General features: G+C 44.0%; 1 pseudogene across 1 annotated transcript; it reads right to left on the bottom strand.

Moving 5' to 3' along the window:
* Window positions 1-1,918: 1,918 nt before the first annotated feature.
* LOC100340833 (casein kinase II subunit alpha-like) lies at window positions 1,919-16,048 on the bottom strand (annotated as a pseudogene). The gene is made up of 6 exons (XR_016214226.1): window positions 15,691-16,048; window positions 13,981-14,055; window positions 10,665-10,821; window positions 9,729-9,798; window positions 7,261-7,469; window positions 1,919-3,672 (listed from the first exon to the last, which is right to left on the bottom strand). The product of XR_016214226.1 is annotated as a casein kinase II subunit alpha-like (transcript).
* Between the last annotated feature and the right edge of the window lie 2,509 nt (window positions 16,049-18,557).

Genomic DNA, 18,557 nt, shown 5'->3' with positions numbered 1-18,557 from the left:
ACCTGGATGGCTGCTACCATAAACCAGAGTGTTAGCAGGAAAATTGAGAATCTGGAACTCTTGCATACTGTTGAAGAGAATGCAAAATAGTGTAGCTGCAATGGGAAAATAATGTGGTGGTTCCCTGCCCCCACCAGTATTTAAAATAGAATTGCCATAAATCTAGCTGTTCCACTTCAGGGTATGTAGCCAAAAGAACTGAAACCAGAGACTTGGGGACACTACTACGTCCATGTTCATAGCAGCATTATTCATCTTAACCAAAATGGCGGAGGCATTAACAAATGAATCAATGAAAAAAATGTGATCTATCCATCTAATGGAATATTATTCAGCCTTAATAAGGAAGAATATTCTGAAACATGGCACAACATGCAGGAAGCTTGAGGGCATTGTGCTCAGTGAAATAAACCAGTTAAAATAGGCAAATGCTATAAGCGAGAGAAGTTACATTCAAAGAAACAGAAAGTATTAATGGTGACGACCAGGGACTGGGGAGAGGCTGAGTGGAGAGTTGCTGAATGGGTATAGTTTCAGCTTTGCAAGATGAAGATTCTGTAGACTGGCTGCAGAACAGGGTGCATACATCTAACAATACTAGCACATACACATAAAATGTGGTGAAGATGGCAAGTTGTTTGTGGTATCTACTTTTAGCATAATGTTTAAATATGGTAAGGGGCATTAGAATGAACAAGTGCAGAAAGTCAGAAACACATTTTTTCTAGTTTCCTTAGTCTTATCTTACCAAGGTTGGAATGGAAGAGAGAAAAAAAAAAAGAAGGAGTAACAGTTTGCTCTGTCATTAACTTGCAACGAGAACATCTTTTTTTTTCTTTTGATAAATAAAACCAAACACTTATTTACACCGAAGAGTTTCAACAATGGATCTCTCACGTATGAAGGACAAGGGATTATATATCCACACACAGCAAGGGGTGGCAGGGCTGTAACAAGAGTTTATAGTTTTCCCACAATTACAGGTCTACCATTTCTGTTTCGTTGGAGATAGTGGCTCTGCTCCCACCTCCCAGATACATCTGCAGGACTGAGGCGCAGTCTTCTCACTAGATGGCCTGGGAGGGGAGGGACAGGTAGGAGGGAGGGAAGGTAGAAAACTAAAGTGAAGCTCCATGTGGCCACATTTCCCATCAGCTCTCAGAGCTGCTGGCATGAAACCTATACAGAGAATGTTTGTCTCTTTTGAAAAAGCAGTAAGTTATGCCCAGGAACAAACAGAATTCAAAACGGCCAAGTCAAAGAAAACTGACAAACAGATCCCTCCTACTAGCAAGTGGAGCACAACACATTGGAGTTGAGGAGAGAAAAGACTAAGGTAAGGAGCCTGGGAGGGAAGGGCCACAATTTTGAACTAAACTCAAACGAAAATGCTAACCGAGTTGGATTCAGGGTTAGGTCAATAAGAGGTGATTCATACTGAACAGAAGTGTGTGGGATCTGTCTGCACTTTGGGTTGATTTCCAGTAATTAGTACAGCCCCCACCAGAGTCAGCAGGCTAACCCTGCAGAAGCTCTTGTGCAGTCAAGTGATGTAAGTGTCCAGCAGGGCACTGCCCCTGGAGATTGAGTCTTCTTGGCCTCCCTCCTTCCCCCTCCCTCAAGAAGCCACATTTGTGTCATCTCCAGAGAAGAGCATGAGATACGACCCCCCCAAAGCATGGAACAGTGTGGGGGGCAGAGGGGGATGGGAAGAACCCTCCCCCCAAACACAGCAGCCGGGATTGAGGCTGGTCCATCTTTGTTCTTTAGTGACGAGGAACTGTATTTGGAATGGGAAAAAAACTTGGTGAAATATTCCACCTGCAAGTACTTTTTCAGGGAATCCCCTGAGTTATGAAAAGTTTGAGTTAAAAAAGAAAAAAAAAGAAAATCAGCCTGTTCTATTTTTTTTTTTAATGACTGAACTACTATAGATCCATAAGCAATGGTTCAGACACAGTGCTTCTGAAAGTGTTTCACCCCTCCCTGTCAGGGCAAGTTGCATCAAGGAAAGGGTGGACGTCCCCACCCCTGCTCAGGCATCAGGAGACAGATGGGGCCATTACTGCCGAGTGCCAGCGGCAGCTGGAACAGGCATCCCCAGGGGGTTGGCGGCAGCAGTCACTGGCGAGCCTGCCAGAGGTCCCAGAGCTGAGGGGGTTGGCACTGAAGAAATCCCTGATATCATAGTGGCACTGCTGACAGGTGTGCTGCCCCATGCGAGCCTGGTCCTTCACGACAGTATAGAAATACGGGTGTGTTCCACGGCCTCCCCTGTGCTGAGCAGTGACTGGTGGTCACATCACAGCAGCTTGTCCAGGAAAGCCAAGGCTTCAGGGCTGACAAGGTGCTGGTTTTCACTGTGGACCAAACGTTCCCATCACTTACGAGAGTGTCTGCCCAGGAAATCATTGAAATGTGGATCTAATTCAATGCTGTATCTGTCAATGTAGTCATACAAATCTTCTGTCCCCAGAACCTTGGCTATCCTCACCAACTGATCGTGATTATTATGCCCATGGAAAAATAGCTCCTTCTGGAAGATCTTATTTGCCAACATGCAACCCAAGCTCCACATACCCACGCTATAATCATACATCAGACAGTCTACAGTAGCTCAGGACCTCTGAAGTATTAAGAAGCAACTCGGACATTATGCTCTCAGCCAGGAAGGTAAAATTCAGCCAAACCCCAGTCTCTCAGTCGTAGCTTTCTGTGTTCACGATCCATCATGACATGATGAGGCTTCACATCTCTGTGCATAATTCCCATGCGATGGCAATAATCCAGGGCCTTCAGGACCTCATCCATGTAAAATCGACTACCACAGTCTGTTAACGTCTGGTACAAGTGCTTGAAGTCTGTGTTGCTTACGTGTTCAAAAACCAAGGCAGGGGTTCCTGACACAGGGTTTCGGATAATGTCTACCAGTGTAATGATGCTGGCTCCTCCTCTCAAATTCTCCAAAATCTTTATTTCATGCTTAATTTTCTTCTTTCTTACTGGCTTGAGAATTTTATCAGAAACTTTTTCATTATTTGTAGTACTGATGGCTTCAAAGACTTCGCTCTATTTACCCGGCCTAATTTCTGAACCCGTTGGTAGTCATCTTGATTTCCCCACCCCACCACACGTGACTCATAACCCCAGTACTCTTGGGGTCTGTGTGCATCCACCTCTGTGTAAACGCTGGCCCTGCTTAGCACCAGTCCCGAAATGTCAGACAGCTGGCCTTGACATTTGAAGGTCTGGCAGTCACCTTGTTTGGAGACAGCTGAGGGCTAAGACCTCGTTTCAGACCTATCTTCTTCCAAAATGCCTCATCCCGTATCTGAGTGCCAGTTGGAGCCCTGGATGCTCCGCTTCTGATCCAGCTCCCAGATAATGCACCAGGGAAGTCAGCAAACGATGGTATAGGCACTTGAGCCCCCGCCACCCACGTGGGAGACCTGGATGGAGTTCCTGACTCTCAGCTCTGCACTGGCCCAGCTCTGGCTGTGGTGGCCAATTTGGCAGTGAACCAGATCTCTCGGTGTCTCTCTCCATTACTCTGTTGCTCTGCTTTTCAAATAAACCGGTGGTGGAAGCGACACCGGTGGCGGCTGCTCTCCCCTCTCCTCGTACAGACAACATGGCGGCAGCAGAGGAGGGGACACAGGGCTCAGCCGCCAGCTGCAGGGACCAGACAAGAACATCTTCTGATATCATACTGACACTCAACCTTCCTGCCCAGAGAAGCAGTTAAGAACAAGAGCTATCTTTGCCTACCCCATAAACTTCCACGAGGATCCAAACAACCAGAAGTGGCTGTCAACTCTGAGGTCCCCCCTGAATCTGCCTCACTCACTTCCATGCTTTTGCTACAATCTGTGTGATGCTGTTTCCCTAGTCTCAATTTTCAGTTTACATGGATCTTTCAAATCCGTGCATTTGACTGGGTATCTCAGGAAACCCCGGATTTTAAATGTCCCAAACTGAGTTCACTCTTCCCCTCTCACCCCTGTCAAGATCCTCTGAGGATCCTTCCTGTATTGAATGGCACCACCCCCTACCAACCCCTGACTGATACCTTCATCTAACCAAGGGCAAAAGTCTGTACATTTTCTTGCTCACCTTTGCACCTGCGTGGCAGCAACCCAAGTACTTGGGCCATCATCTGCTGCCTCCCAACCACTTTAGCCGGAAACTGAATGGGAAGCAGAGATGGAACTTGTTGCCATTTACTCAATATGGCATGGATGCATCCCAAGCTGTAGCTTACTCACTGCACCGTGGTGCTTACCCCTTTGCAGATCTTGAAGGTGGAAGATGAACATTCATGTTTAATAATACTGGCTACTGTGGGGAGCAACTCGGACTAGACTAAGTTACTGGAATTAAAACTTATTCTATGCATCTGCTCTCCCACAATATGGCGCTGGGAGAGAAGAAAACAGCTTCTACACAGCTGCCTCCAGTTCAGCCAATAAACTGTAGGACTTGCTCCTGATTGGAGGAGAGCAGCGTACTCGGCGTGTGGGCAGCCGAGTTGGGATTGGCAGAGGAGGACTATAGAGGAGGAGAGAGACGGCATACACCAGGAACATCTAAGGGGAACACCTGTGCAGCCCCTGAGAGAGCCGGCCGGCGGTGTGCCGCTCCCCTGCGGAAGTGGGGAAAGTGGCCAGGGGGAACCGCCCTTCCACGGAGGTGGAAGGGACGGCAGCCAACCCGGGGAGGGCCGAGCAGACAAAAGAACAGCGCAGGGTCCTGTGTCGTTCCTCCACGAAGACGGGGAGCAACATAATGGTGCCGTGACTCGGATATGAAGCCTAGGCAGGGTTTAGTGTCGTTCCTCCACGAAGAGGGGGAGCGACAGGCTACAAACATGCACAGCTGGCAATGCTACCACATAGGGATGTGTTCCTCCTACCCAATCAATGTAGAAACATTCCAAGTCACCCTCAATAGAGGACTTATGTTAGGTCCAGCAGTGTGGCGCAGCAGGTTAAGCTGCTGTCTGCAATGCCAGTATCTCATACTGAAGCACTAGGTTCCATTCCTGACTATTGCACTTCAGATCCAGCTCCCAGCTAACACACCTGGAAAAGTAATGCAAGCTGGCCCTTGTAACTTGGGCCCTTACCACCCACAAGAGAGACCTGGATGGTGTTCTAAGCTCCTGGCTTTGGCTTCGACCAGCCATGGCTGTTGCAGCCATTGAGGGAGTGAACCAGTAGATGGAAGACCTCTTTCACTATCTCTCTCACAGTCTCTTCCTCTTTGTGTCATTCTGCCTTTCAAACAAATAAATACTTTTTTAAAAGAGCAGGGGATTTGCTTTAAAATGGCATTAAATCTGTAAATACATTATATGCAGCCACTTAAAGATATGTTTACTGATTTTTAAATATCTATTATATATCTAGGTATAATAAACAGGTTAACCAGTCATGTACATATGGGCATCCTGCCTTTTATATAGAATGGTACATTAAAAAATGGAAAATCCTGAAAGTGTTTACACAAAAAGGCAATAGGTATTGTCAAGGGATAATATTTCTTGTGCTTTGTATTCTTCTTCATTTAATCAAATTTCTAATTTTCTATAATATATTCCTTAAACACTTTAGAACTGGTACACATTTGCCTATTGTGACAGTAAGAACAAACAGTGCATGGGAGTGGACAAGAGTCAAGTCATGTTCTGGGAAATAAGGGAAAAATGGGTTTCTATGCCCAAGTCTTTCCTGAGGCATCAGGATGTATATTCAAGATTTCCCAAGCTGGTGTCTTAGGGCACATTGTTCCATGGCAGTTAAGACAGAATTTATTTTTGATGGGGAGGGGTTGATATGCACTGAGGAAGGGGTTTTTACTGTGTTAAAATAACATTGGAAACCCCAACAAAAATAGTTTAAATAGATTTCTTGTCCCAGAATTTTCCAGAATCTTGAATATACTAATGTCCATAGTAAATCTCAAGAGGAAGAAACACTTTTTGACTATGGAACCCTCTTCTGTTTCTCTCTCTCCCTTCTTACAACCATTAATAACTGACTGTCGCATAACTTGGGATTTCAAACACCATGAAAAGATGATGGGGATGTCAATAATAAAATCTCGGCTCTATTTAATCATAATATTGTAATGTGTTGTAGCAGTTTTCTTACCCAGTCTCCTCTATTTGTAAAATGAATGCAATAGCAGGGCCGGCGCTGTGGTGTACCGGGTAAAGCTGCCGCCTGCAGTGCCAGCATCCCATACGGGTGCCAGTTCATGTCCCGGCTGCTCGACTTCCAATGCAGCTCTCTGCTATGGCCTAGGAAAGCAGTAGAAGATGGCCCAAGTCCTTGGGCCCCTGCACCCGCGTAGGAGACCTGGAAGAAGCTCCTGGCTTCGGATAGGCGCTGCTCCAGCCATTGCAGCCATCTGGGTAGTGAACCAATAGATGGAAGATCTTTCTCTCTCTCTTCTCTCTCTGCCTCTGCCCCTCTGTAATTCTGCCTTTCAAATAAGTAATTAAATCTTCAAAAAATGAATGCAGTAGAAGTTCTTGAAGATACATGTATTTATTTACTTTCATTTGAAAAGCAGAGACAGAGGGAGGGAGAAAAAAAAGGAGAGGGAGTGTTAAAGGGCAAAGGCATGAGAGCAAAGGGGAAAGATGGGGGAGGGGAAAAGATAGAGAGAGACAGATCTTCCATTGTTGGTTCACTCAGGACTTCAATATGGGTCTCAGCCGGGTGACAGAGATCCTAGCACTTCAGCCATCATCTGCTGCCTCCCAGGGTATTCATTAGCAGGAATCTGGGTTGGAAGTGGGACCAGACTCAAACCCAGGCACTCATACAGAGGAGAACAGGCTTCCTAAGCAGCCTCTTAACTACTGCACCAAATGTCCACCCACAATCTAACCCAACTTCACCTATTCACAGAAAGCAGGTAACAACTTCCGTTTGTGTGAACCCTGTCAATTTCTTAAGCAACTTTACAACATTTTGTGTCCCAGGAAATATTTTTAAGGAAATGCTCCTGAAAGTACTTTGAAGTTTCATGTAAACACCGTAAAATAAAAACAATTTCATAATAGTGACCACACTGCTGATATACCACCACCTAATCTAAGGTCAGAAATGCTTTTCTGAGACCCAGATAATCAGTATTTCAGTCTCTGTCACAACCATTCCAGTCTGCCATTGGCACTGAAAGCAGCTTGTACAATCACAGCAAGTAAAGCCATGACTGTGGTTGTGTTTTATTCACAAAATCCCTTGTTACCTTTGGGGTGTCCCAGCAACGAGTTTAGCAGCGCCATGTCATCTACTCCGACTCCAGAACTTGGCTTTGACCTGGGATTGATGGGCCCTGTATGTTTTTTGTCTTCCCGTAGAGCAAGTGAGGTTGCTTAATCCAGCCTACTATATTATCTGGGGAGCCAAACTGCACCAGCACCCCTCCAAAAGCAGCAGCATATGACGCAGAAACGCCTGATGGGGAAGAGGGACAAGGGCATGTGTACACTCATTTAGACTCAATGAAACCAAATTAGAGTGTTCTGATTACAACTAGGAATGGTTGAAAATTCATGTGAGTAATTTGGAGGAGGACAGCTCTCTCTAAGTGTGTTTATTTTTAACATCACTACTTATCACTTGTGAAGGGAAAGATACATAAAACTTGTTATCTCAATTAATTTAAAGAAATAAACTCCTAGCTTTTTTTAAAAAGGCAGTTTTCAAGGAGCTCTTTAGTCTAACAATGACATCTAACAATATTTTAACTGTCAGACTGAATTATTTGTATATCAGCCATTTAAGCAAATTAGTCAAGAAGTTAGATCACTTCAGTACTTGTAGTTCCAGCATTGTGAGACCCTCACAAGAACTTCAGTGGAGGTTCACAGCTTTTAAATCTGTCTTTAAAATGGAATTCTTTCTGTTGCAACCACTGTACTGCTCTTCCTGGGACTGCACTTGATTTTTGTCTTTTCAAGATATGGCCAGATGGTGCATGCCATGGCTTTATTATGGTTTGTCGCCATCCAAACCCAACTTGATGCTTAGTCCTTCAATGCAGTAGTGTTGGGAAGCAGGCCATAACAGACAAGAAACATGATTTAATTTTATTTTACACTTACTATATGAAAGCTCCATGTCATTTTTGTTTTAAAGATTTATTTATTTATTTGAAATGCAGAGTTACAGAGAGAGAGAGAGAGAGAGAGAGAGAAACAGAGAGAGACAAAGAGATCTTCTATCAGCTCATTTACTCCCCAAATGGTTGCAACAACCAGGAATAGGCCAGGCCAAAACCTGAAGCTTTTTCCAGGTCTCCCACATAGGTGCAGTGGCCCAGGCACTTGGGCCATCTTCCACTGCTTTCCCAGGTGCATCAGCAGGGGGCAGCCAGGACTTGAAGTGGACTGAAGTGGAGCAGCCAGGACTCTAACCAGTGCTCAGATGGGATGCTGGTACTGCAAGCTGTGGCTTAGCCTGTTGTGCCACAGTCCAGCCCCCATCTCATGGTTTTAAGTTCTAAAAATCTGTTTAAAACATGGATTCTCTATGAAATGAGGATTCCAAATAAATCCCAAGATGTAGACCTACCTATATATTAAAAACTGGTGATATAAAATAAGAATTTTTAAGATGACAATTAACTCAACATCCTAACCTTACGGAGTATTAGAATATTTTCAAATGAAGATCATTAAGGTGGTGCTGGCACTGTGGTTTAGTAGGTTAAGCCTCTATCTACAGCACCAGAATCCCACATGGGCTCCAGTTCGAGTCCTGGCTGTTCCTCTTCTGATTCAGCTCCCTGGTGATGGCCTGGGAAAGCAGTATAAGATGGTCCAGGTGCCTGGGGCTCTGCACCCACATAGAGACCTAGAGAAGGCTCCTGGCTTCACACTGGCCCAGCTCCAGCCCTTGGGGTCTTTCAGGGAATGAGCCAGCAGATGGATGCTCTCTCTCGATCTCTCTGTAACTCTGCTCTTCAAATAATCTTTTCTAAAATATGGAAATCATTAAGAAAATTATACTACACAAAGTCTTATTGTATAATTCTATTCTTTAAAAGAAAGAGCTCAAGTATACAAATGACACTCAAGTGGAGTAGGTAAGCACCTTCCCAGATCATTTATGCAAGACAAATCTCTGTGAACAGTAAAGAGGAAATGGTGGGAAAGGCAATGACAGCATACCATGCCCAGTGCTTCTCACAGAACAGTGATCCCATTCTTCTCTACCCCTCCCCCCCAGAGTTCCCAAACTTTGCTTATCAGTTAGATGAATTTGTTGGAGAAATACTGTGTTTATAAATATAACATGTTGATGCAGGATTTTTCCTCTCCTAAGAAGTTAATTGTTTAACCAGAAGAGATTAATTCCATTTTTAGGTTGTTGTTTAGTGCTATAACTGAATAGTGAGTTTCTGAGCATGCTTACATTTCTGATTCCTTCGCAAAACTGATTAGATTTGGACAACAAGAAGTTTCCTTCCATATTGAAACCACACACCATGTATTCATTTTGCCTTTTTGCTGAGCCTTTGGAAGAACCACACCATCATCTCGTGGTGTACCTTATGCCTCAGCTGTTCTGTGCCTATCATCCCCACCCACATTCATTCATTCGCAGAACACTCTCCCGTGCTGCACAAACCCACACATACAAACAAAGGCAGGTAATTACATCATTAACACAAATGTAAAGTTTACAGTCTTTAAAAACAGTCAAAATTACCTTAAACATGGAAACACCTGTTATGCTGCTCAGGCCTTTGTTTCTGGAATAAAATCAAATCTTCAACGTCCTACAGAGGAACACAGTCTGCGGTGAGAAGTATGTACTTAAGTTGACTGCCACCCTCTATCAAGACAGGAAGGCAGTTCTGAACAATGTCATCCTTCCTCCACTAAAACCCAGGAAGGACCAGACACAAGTAGAGGCTATTTAGTTTGTATGCACTTGGCAAGCTCTACTTTGAGAAACAGGAAAATAACTTCAAAAAAGCTTATAGAGAAACAGAATTCAAAGCTAAGTTTATTGTGGTGCAAAAATTTTTTGAAATTCATGCAGTTTTTTCATGATATGCATTTCCACGGACTAACTGAAGACCCTTTGCCTTTCTTTAACTTAACATCCTTTTTCCCAAAGTACTGAAAGGAGAGAAAGTTCCTGTCTTAAAAAAGATTATGCAGTGAGTTCGGGAAGGGCAGACTGGCACAGTAATAATTAATAATTTAAAAATTTAAACACGCTCTCCAAAGCTGAGCATCTAACAGGCTGCTCTGCCAACGAAGACATTCCAGGAAGTTGACAGAGACCCTGTGAGAAAACTCTGATCAAAGGAATGATTAAGGGGAACTTCCAAAGGTCAAACTGAAGTCCTTTGTTCCTTTTACTTAACACACACACACATCTGATTTGGACATTTTTATTGGAGTGTACAGCAGCAATTAAATATGTATTTGCCTAGCTGAGCTGAAAAGGTAATTCTCTCTTAACCTTCTAAACTCCACTTTCAGACCAGGTTGAAATCAGAGGATGTTGCTAAATTTAAGTCTAAGTTCCAAACAAGTGTCATATGCCTTCTCACATCATCACCCCCTCCCCAGTGGCTGGAATGGGCTTTGAGTTAGAAACACTCCAACTGAATAGATACGTTCCTGTACTCACATGTGCTTTCAGACGATCCTGTTCATCAAGAAGCTGGAAGGTAGGGGCCGCGCTGTGCCATAGCTGGTAAAGCTGCTGCCTGCTAGTGCTGGCATCCCACATGGGCGCAAATTTGAGTCCCGGCTGCTCCATTTCCGATCCAGCTCTCTGCTATGGCCTGGGAAAGCAGTAGAAGATGGCCCAAGTCCTTGGACCCCTGCACCCATGTGGGAGACCTGGAAGAAGCTCCTGCCCCCTTGGCTTCAGATCGGTGCAGCTACGGCTGTTGTGGCCATCTGGGTAGTGAACCAGTGGGTGGAAGACCTCTCTCTCTCTCTCTCTCTCTCTAACTCTGCCTTTCAAAAAATAAGTAAATCTTAAAAAATAAGCTAGAAGGCTGGAGGGGGCATTTTATAGAAATAATTTGGTCTACTTCCCATTTTTTACAGAATAGAAAATAGAAAGCTAGAAATACTAGACACACACTTGCACAAAAGCTTGTACAATATTAAGCATATGGACTTGAAGAAAATTTGATGTCAGGGTTTCTAATTCTAAGATTAATACTCCTGTATTTTCTACCTCACAGTGATGAAGATCTGAAACTGTCACTCTATACAGCAAATGCCTAATTTCTCTGATAAAATCGCTCATTGGGTTCTGGTATCCTATCTCATCCTAACTCTCCAAAATCATCATCAGATAGTGAGGGTAGAAAACTCTGCACTTAGCTCAGAGTACAGATTCTTGAATCTGAAGTCCCACCTACACCACTTTCACCACGTGACATAAACCAAACCATTTCAGTATCAGCACACTTGAAGTATCAGGAAAAAAATTAGATTCTAGTATCATTGCCATCACTATCAGAGTACCAGAAGCCTATGTGCATGATGTTATATTTTGAGTTTTATATTTGATTTTATCCATTCATCTATTGTGTACCTAGCATTGGATGCAGTGGGGAAGGCAGATATGCATTCCAATTTGTGAGACAAAGTCATTATCAAGTGATACCAAACTTCCCAGTCCAGTGAGGGATCAAAGACAAGACAGGATTTACAGCATGAAGGACTCATGAGAAGGTAAGCAGAGAGTCAGGGCTGCCAATGAGGCCAATTAATTATTCAGGTAGAGGAAGGGTATGGTGCTCCAAAGCATCCCTGCCACGTGGGCACGGTGAGCATGACCGGTGCAGCCTGTCTTGGTGGGAACTGCCCGTGGTTCATGTTGGCCAGGAGAGATCTCAGGAGGAAGACCAGATGGTGCAGGGTCTCATGCGGCCTACCACAGAATCCCAGGTTCTTCTCTTCAGTAGACAATATGAAGCCAAGGAAAGCTGCAAAGATCTGCCTCTCCAACAAGACCAGAAGCAATTTGAATCCAGGGCATTTATCATGCTTGACTCATTCTACCGAGTATTTAGCTCCGAGTAGGTGCTCACTGCACTGTTTATGAAACAAGGAGGACAGCACTGCACTTCCAGCGACTCTCTAGAAGGAATACTTGCATAATTAGGCTGAGCATTTCAGTACCCTCGTTTGAACAGAAATTAGATTTCCATTCATTATAAGCCAAAGAGCAATAGCAAGGGTGAAAACAAAAGGTGCATTGGCTTTTCTCATGAAGGCTGGCTGTTAGTGACTCCCTCAAAGTGCAGTATGACAGGAGGCATCAGATTTCTACGAGCAAGCAAAGAGGCAACCAGTTTTGTTAAGAAAACAGAGACCCTCGGTGAGGTGGTTTGGATGAGGAGGCGGCTTGGCGCTCGTGATCATCAGGAGATGAGCAATCACTGTGTCTGTGAACGGAGCCATCAGGGTGGTCGAGGAAGTCGCGGGCACTAATTCTCCGGCAGCTCTTCCCATTGCTCGAGATGTGCAATCAGAGTGATTGGGAACCAACAGTTGCTCTGAGACACATGTGGGAATCTCAAGCTATTTTTTTTTTTTTTTTTTTTTTTTCCCCAAGTCAAAGCATCATGGCTACTTGGAAAGAATGAAGTCCTAAGGACAGAAACTCGTGTTAAGTCAAGTCACTTTTTCCTAAACGCTTGGCATGTCCAAGGCATTGTGTTGAGCTTTTCACAGCTATTATGTCACTGAAGCCACAAAAAAATCCTCTACGATGGAGGGAACATTACTATTCTCAGTTAGCAAATGGAGTAAATGAGACTCAGAAAAGTTAACTAATTTGCCCTGAGCCTCATGGCTAGGAAAGGGCAGAATTAACAGTAACCTATGTCCAGCTGGGGGTCATGAAAGCCTACCCCTTCAACCGTGATTGGAGCCTGGTGTGAGCAGACAATGACGTTGCCCTTCATTTTGACAACCCCGGCAGATCTCCTTGAGCCTCAGTCTTTTTTTCCCCCCAAACCCTGAAGTAGCCCTGTGAGATGTCACCCTTTGACAAGGTGAGGAATTTGTATCAGATAACTTGACTTAATTTTTAACACAATAAGTGCTAGGAAAGTAACGAAATTTTCTGTGCACACCTCCCAGTTGTGTTGCTTCCTGGCTGTACAATCTTTAAAAACTTGCTTAGCATCTTATGAATCTCGGATTATAGCACCTACCTCATGGAGTGGCTGAGGGGATGACATGGGACAGTACACACACAAACCCACAACATCTGCCACATTCTACCTGTGAACATGTGAGAGGACTTCAAAAGTTCACGGAAACTTTGAATTAAAAGGTGTTCATTTTGGTTCAAGAAAATCTTGAAATCTATGCATAGGTTTCACCTAATATGCATTTCCATGAACTTTTTGAAGATCTCTCATATGCCTTAACTCTCAGTCTTGTGTGTTAGTTACCATGCTCTAATTCACCTATCACTAAAACCTAGTGTTGGCCGGAGCTGCGGCTCAATAGGCTAATCCTCCACCTAGCGGCGCCGGCACACCGGGTTCTAGTCCCGGTCGGGGTGCCGGATTCTGTCCCGGTTGCCCCTCTTCCAGGCCAGCTCTCTGCTGTGGCCCAAGTGCTTGGGCCCTGCACCCCATGGGAGACCAGGATAAGTACCTGGCTTCTGCCATCGGATCAGTGTGGTGCGCCGGCCGTAGCGCGCCAGCCATGGCGGCCATTGGAGGGTGAACCAACGGCAAAAGGAAGCCCTTTCTCTCTCTCTCATTATCCACTCTGCCTGTTAAAAAAATAAAATAAATAAAATAAAACCTGGTGCTGCATTGGGTGGGCAGCTCATAACATTGCCATCATGACTGTCCCTGGGTGGCATTTTTTCTCCAAATACATTTCCTTCCTTTCTGCTGTTTTCTCTTCACTGTCGTCCTCTTCTGAGCAAGGTTCCACTCCTTCTTTCTCCTTTCTCTTACCTTTGGAATCTGTACAATACAGCATCGCTGGCCTTCTGGGCTCCACAGGGACCCACACAGCTCTCCTCTCAGTCCCTAAAACAAGCGATCAATGACCCTGGAAATGCTCATTTTAAAGAGGGCAACATTTTGAAAGCTCCAAGACAGAAAAAGCTGTAAGATGGCCATCCACGTGGGAAGGGGAGTGGATCGCAATGAACCAATGACTCAGAGTCAGCACCAGAGAGTCTGCAGCCAGGTAGCTAGGGGTGAGTCACAACACCAGGAACCACTGCACAGATCTACAGCAGGCTCTTCACTGACCTCCTTCGAGCTAAAAGGCTTCTACCTGAGTGCTCTGGTTAGTGCAAGTTTGTTTAAGATGCATAATTCATAAAGGGTACATAGCACTACCCTTGAATACCTTCTCACTTTCCGCTTGCTCAGATGGGTTAGCTGGACTTACTCAGTGTCACACGATCACTCATGAGAACTGGTATTATCACACTGTGCGGCCTGGGAATTGTCACCAGCTACTCATCTTGTTCTCTTGACCCCATGACTGTCCCCAAAAGATACCTGCAAAAGTACACATTCCCTGGCAAATACAGTTCTTTCCTCCCCACGCAGAGTTCCAAAGTGTAAAACCATGACAGCAATTCAGAATCAACCACATTTTCATCAACCACCACTAAGTCAGGAAGTAGAAACTAACTTCCTCCTTTTTATTGTGGAGGAGAGAGGGTAGGTTGAAATGGTAAGGCATAAATTCAGTTCTGCTCCTAAGTACATCTGTTTGAGTTGACACAAGCAAGAAAACTATCTCCTTAGAATCTGTGCAGTTGACCCAGATTGTTTGTCATTCCTATGTCCAGTGATGACATAATAGTCAATTTAGAGGTGATTTATGGTGCTCCTTGTAGGACTGAGGCAGGGCAGCTGCACAATAGGAGTTATTTCGGGGAGGCATTGCTAGTGCTACAACCTGCTCCAAATACCTTGTTCTTAGTGCACTTTGATGATTTTTTTTCAGCATGACAATGACACCCCTTTAAAACAATCCATCAAACTCAGGCAATGATCAGCGCAACCTCATTTCCCAAAACCTCTACACTCTGGTTCAGCCAATAGGATGGTGACTAACAACCCTGACTGTGACAATTTCCCAGCTGATCACTGCTTTAACCCAGAAGCAGGACCAGGCCTTATTCCTGGTCAAACACATACAAACCAAGTGGTAACAATGAGAAGGTGATGTTAGCCATGGTTTATGATCACTTACTACGAGTCTGTCCGTTTAATGAGACCAACACAGTATCATATATATCATTCTTTATAACAACCTTGAACAGCAGATTCTCCTGTCATCCGCATTTCACACCAAGTTTACTCAGACTAGCAAAATCTAATTTATAACAGCATCAGTAGCAGAAATAACAGCGATTAAAATAGCAACAGTTGCCTTTTATTAACAGTTTGCTATGAGCTAGGCACTGTGAAAATTTTCTTCTTTTCATTATTCCTTTAACCCTGGCAGCTCTGTGACATGGGTATCATTACAATCATGTTCACTTTTCCAACAAGAAAATGAAGGCAGAGAGGGGAAGCCAGTTACTGAAGAACACACAGCTAGCAGATGGCAGAGAGGACTTGCACACCCATATGGGAGAACCCATCTCTCAAACTGCACGTTTGCTTGCCTAGCACCATTCTTGAAGAAAAACTACTCACCAAAGTATGAACAGCAAGAAACCACACCAAAGGAGACTCCACACCAAACGCGGATTTCAGCTACTGAAAAAGACAGAAGCTACTGAGTTGCACACAATCCCTTTGGCCACGTGCTCTAATTAAATCCACCACAATCAGGAATCCTACCACCTGCAAGAGCAGCTTCACAGTTTTGCTACCTCTGGACACCTGAGTTAACAGCAGCACTCTGACCTTTGCCAAAAGGTGAGGGTTGCCACCTGTGTGGGGCCCTATCTTAAAAGGGCACACAAGGGGAGCCGATGCTGTGTCTTTAAAGGAATTTTATCAGCTCCATTTGAGTGTGCATATATTGCTTCCAGTAGTTTCAGAAGGCAGTTCTCCCCCAGCTGATTTGAATTGCTTGTCTTTGTGTACAGCTGCCACTTGTTGACTACTTACTAATTGGTAGCCTCTGCGCTTAGAAATACTCCTTACATATTGTCTTATTTAATCTTCAAGATAGTCCTGGGAGACAGATTGCCTTCTTATTCCCCTGTTGGCCTGTATTTTGGGCCCCTCACCTGCTTTTCTAAAATCCTTCAAGGCTGGCAGAGGAAACCCTCATACTGCTTATGTGATCTGGACTCGTGGACCCTTTATTGTATTCAGTCTCCCAGGTAGGCTGGGCTCTGGAAAAGAGGTTACTGAGGGAGTGCAGGCTGTTAACCAAGAATAAACAGGTAAGAACCAATGCTTTTCAGCCAGAAGCGTCTTTTGGCTGCTACTCAAACTGACAGTTGCTTTCACTGAATCAAATCACTTAGACAATGCTTTAAAACTGAATTTAGTCAATTCTGCTGGGGTTGTGTCCCCAGTCTCAACTCTTCTCCATTCAGCCAGCCTCATTGCCAGAACGCTGCGGGGGAATCTGGGGTCATAAGACATAAGTTAAATGTGATTGCAGTCAGCAGAACCTTCACACCTCACTCATCATCTTATCTTCAGTTTTTTCATCTGTGAAATGGGATTATTATTGTAGCCCTTATAACAGATAGTTTTTCGGCATTCATTATGTGCCTATGTCAAGGGCTTTGCATTTATTGCCTTAAATGGTACAACAATCTGCGAAAGGAAACCTCATTGCCCTTGTTTTATAAGTGAAGAAAGAGAGCTTTGACAATTTGGAATGTACAAGCTAGGCTTACTCACTACTAAGAAAGGAAGCACTGGTAACCTAGCAAGTGAACTAAATGCAAAGTTCACCCTCATGCCCATTAATCCTGGGATCCTCCAACTGGAATATGTTCCATCAGAATCACGTGGAAGGCTGGTTTGTCAGTCCCAGTCAGTGCACTGACCTGACTCAAGGTCATGGCTGCATACGTAATGAAGGCAATAAAGCTAAGAGCTTCCAACTGAAGAGAGCAGTTGATTAGAACCGCACAAGTAAACAGGAATTCAACTAAAAGGTAGACAGCCTGGTGTTTAAAGTTATGGCCTTCCCAGTTCATGAAAATAGACCTAAATGAGCAACAAGGTATCAGTCATCTTTGAAATACATGTTCAGGAATCTATTGGTCTGAAGTATTTGATAGTGAACAGAAAATCTGGCCTATGTCCTGTGGCCTCATATCCACAGGAGGTTTGTATTTTATCTTGAGGAATAAATACGCTTTTTGGCACTAAACTTTACCACTAATACCTGGACTATTAGTTCCTCCAGGACATCCTCTCAACTGCGAAAGCAAAACGGACATGATTCGTGAATAGTGAGCAGAAAGGTACTTTAAAAACTCCATGGAAAATTGGGGATTATAACTTTATTTTGGTGCAAAACAATAGAAATCCACACATCCAAGGTATTTTCCAAAAGTTAACAGAAAATGTGTATTATGAAAAAATTAGGGATGGGTTTCAAACATTTTTGCAGCAAAATACATTTTTTCATTCTATTTTTCACCAATGTTTTGAAGTCCTCTTCTATTTATGTGCATTTGTAGAAAGACCATCCACTCACCTCCCCTTCAGCCTAGAGAATGGATTTCCAACCAGAATGTGAACATGAAGCACACCAACCTTCACCCTGGCCCTCACATACTGAGGACCTGGTCTGCACCAGGCACTGTCTATAGCTCTTTACATCTCACCTACTCGAACCTCTAACTCTAAGAAGGCAGCTATTATGACAAGTGGTCCTCATTTTACAGATCATAAGACTGAAGCAAGGAGTGGACGCGGAGCCAATAAACACCGCAACTAGCATTTGGCCCAGAGGCTGAATGACTCTGGCACTCATAATTTTAACTGACTCCCATCTGCGTTTGCATTGCCTTCTTGATTTTATCTTCATGGGTAGATAGTGGATTAATGATACTAATAAAAATAATAGTTAACATTTATCGCACCCTTATATACCTCCTCCCAATGTGTCAGGCAGTTTCTCAATTAATATTTTATCAATTCATATCCCCATTTTATGGATGAAGAATCCAAGGTCATTAGAGGTTAAACAACTAGAAAGTGATGGGGCTGGCACTCTACCCCAGGTCTGCTTGAGATAAAAAAAAAAAAAAAAAAAAAAGCAACAAGTTTAACTCCCAAAGTCATCCAAAGTGGAGGGGCACACCTGACTTCTCCTTAGGGGCATTGCTCGCGGGAAATGAAACAGCATGGGAGCGCCAATGGTGGAAATGGATCAAACTCACATTTGTTCCCTCTCTAAGTTAAAGGACTTCACAAGCTTTTCAGCTTTAAGGTTCTAAAGAACACTGGTTAGTTGAGCACTCTTTGACGTGGCATTAAAGAGTAGAGACATCTTTGCATTGTAAATGATAGGCAGACACCCATTTTCTTAGAAGTAGGCAGCATTTTTCAACTGTTCAAATACTGTAGTCAAGTTTCTACTC

This window comes from Oryctolagus cuniculus, chromosome 10 (genome assembly GCF_051225735.1).
Source record: "Oryctolagus cuniculus isolate XC-2025 breed Fujian yellow rabbit chromosome 10, ASM5122573v1, whole genome shotgun sequence".
Classification (NCBI taxonomy): domain Eukaryota; kingdom Metazoa; phylum Chordata; class Mammalia; order Lagomorpha; family Leporidae; genus Oryctolagus; species Oryctolagus cuniculus.
Note: the sequence above shows the minus strand (reverse complement) of the source record. Positions and strands in the feature narration are given on the sequence as shown.